This window comes from Suricata suricatta, chromosome 6 (assembly GCF_006229205.1).
Source record: "Suricata suricatta isolate VVHF042 chromosome 6, meerkat_22Aug2017_6uvM2_HiC, whole genome shotgun sequence".
In the NCBI taxonomy this organism is placed as follows: Eukaryota; Metazoa; Chordata; class Mammalia; order Carnivora; family Herpestidae; genus Suricata; species Suricata suricatta.
Genome location: NC_043705.1, coordinates 109,992,646 through 109,995,287, shown reverse-complemented (window position 1 = coordinate 109,995,287; position 2,642 = coordinate 109,992,646). Strand labels below are relative to the sequence as shown.

Sequence of the window (2,642 nt, the reverse complement as noted above, 5' to 3'; positions counted from 1 at the left end):
TAGTCAAGTGTGAAAGAAGTGAGATAGGTATGAGTGAGAGGAGGATAATTTACACCTGCCATGTGTTTATTAATTTATGAGGGTGCTGTTTTAATTTTTCCAGTGACCATCGTCTAAGCATCAAGAGATTGCCTTCTTGTTCTAATATTATGGGATTTACTCTCTATAATAAACTTTCATATTTTATAGAGTTTATTAGTAATGCTTCTAAGTTCTCTTCTTTCTAGTTTGAAGAATGAGTAAGTGAAGTAGCAATCTGTTGCTCTCAACAAGATGCTGTGAATCATAACCAGAGAGGTATACAGACCACTCTGAGTTTTGTTTTTTATCTCATATCAGTTGCATACTTTTGATGAATCTTTTTGCCCTGTGTAGATTTTCCTCAGCTTTGTTATGTCTTTCTTGAGGTGTAATACTGAAAATGTCAGTATAGTATTCCAGCTGATACCAATTCAAGTCTTAGACATAAATTATTCATAGTTATTGAAGTAATATTTAAACAGATAATTCAAACCTATAGTTTTAGCCATTCATTTAGGTTTATATTAAAATGCAGTATTAAAAAATCAAACAGGTAACATAATGCTGATAGGGGTTTCATGTCTTCTTATTTCTACACATTACTGGATGAATGTTTCAGTTGATAGACCAATGACAAGACCAGTGACTGAAGGGTACTTCCAGAAATATTGAGCAATTAGACTTGATTATATTGGCATTTTGAATGACTCTCTCCAAGACCCCCAGTGGATGTCTGAAACAATGGATAGTACCAAAGCCTATATATGCTATGTTTTTCCTATGATAAAGTTTAATTTACAAATTAGGCACAGTAAGAAATTAACAACTAGTAAAATAGAACAATTGTAACAATATACTAATAAAAGTTATGTGAATGTTGTCTCTCTCAAAACATTGTACTGGACTCACCCTTCTTGTGATGATGTGAGATGACAAAATGCCTGTGTGGTGAGCTGAAGTCAGGTGAATGATGTAGGCTTTGTGATGTAGCATTTGACTACTGTTGACCTTTAGACAGATCTGTTAGAAGGACAATCATTAGCTTTCTTTTTCCTTTCTTTCTTTTTTTTTTTTTTTAAATGTTAGTACAAGCATAGGAGGGGCAGAGAGAGGGGGAGAGAGAGAATCCCAAGCAGGCCCCATGCGGGTCTCAAACTCAGGAACTGTGAGATGATGACCTGAGCTGAAACCCAGAGTCAGATGCTTAACTGACAGAGCCACTGAGGCACCCCACAAAGCTTTCAGACTGTAGTTGACTGTGGGTAACTAAAACTGCAGAAAGCAAACCTGTAGATAGGTTGGTGTGGGGTTCTATATATTAACATTAATGATAATATTTCAAAAGTTGTAAGTAAATACAAGAATTTTAGAAGGAGATGTGTAAGCAGCATTTTAACATGCTATGTAATGTAAACCAATTTATTAACGAAGTATACCATTTTAATTAACTGCTCAACACTAGATTACTGTTATATTTGTATTTGAAATTGGATGAAAGCTCGAATCTGAATTGTAAGGTAAGGGAATTGGCCATTATCCTGATTTCTATTGGGCATTCTTATATAACGTATTAAAATTAATACAGGTGATGCCAGTTACAGCCGAGGGCTTAAGCATGTGGACTAAGCTTTGTTGGGGATAAATTTTTGTGGTTATTGTAAAATGGATCCTAGGAATTTAAAACCAAAGGATAACTTTAGATGTTACCTAGTTTTATTACTGAATCTAGTTATTTTTCATCTAAAAGATTGTTCAACCTTTTTTCAAGAAAAATCATATGGGGAAATCCAGTAAGTAAATAAATAAAAACTGGGCAAGGGTTGGGAACATGAAGGAAGACTTGTAAACTTTCCCCAAGACTGCCTTCTTGGGGGACTTCATAGAGTGAGATTTAGAAAGATAATTTAATCTTTGTCCTTTTTTATTAGCCTGAACAACTTGTTCTCAAACTTCTGTTTTAAAAATTTCCAGTTACCTGGTTCCCATTTCTTCTCAGGTTACTCATTATATTGCTAATCAGCCATAATTATTAGAAAGTGATTTCTGACTGAGAAAAAATAGTCCTTTCAACAAATGAAGATGGAACAATTGTATACCCAAATGCGAAACAAAACAGAACCTTGATTTATACTGTGTACCATATGCAAAAAGTAACTCGGAGTTCTAAATGTAAACTCCTAGTTCTAAATATAAAACTGAAAATTCTAAAACTTCTAGAAAAAAATGTGACTTTGTGTTAGGCATGTATTTCATAGATACAAACTAAACCCATTTTTTAAAAAAATGTAAAGTTAGGTTCCTTATAATTAAAAATTTCTACTCTTTGGAAGACATTGTAAAGAAACAGAAAAGACAAGGCACAGATTAGGAGAAAATATTTACAAAGCATGTCTGATAGAGGAGTTGTATCCAGACACTAAACAACATTTATAACTAAATAATAGGATACTAACTCAGAAAAACGAGCAGTTTATCCAGAAGATATTCAGATGGCAAATAAGCACATAAAAAGATGCTGAACATCATTAGTGATTAAGGAAATAAATATTAAAACTACAGTTAGAGGAGTGCCTGGGTGGCTCATTTGGTTAAGTGTTGGACTCTTGATTTCAGCTCAGGGC

At 33.6% G+C, this 2,642-nt stretch overlaps 1 protein-coding gene across 1 annotated transcript in view; it reads left to right on the top strand.

Annotated features, from left to right (window-relative positions):
* The window catches only part of NDUFS4 (NADH:ubiquinone oxidoreductase subunit S4), a 106,502-nt gene that overhangs the window by 41,434 nt on the left and 62,426 nt on the right, over nucleotides 1–2,642 (top strand). The window lies entirely within an intron of this gene.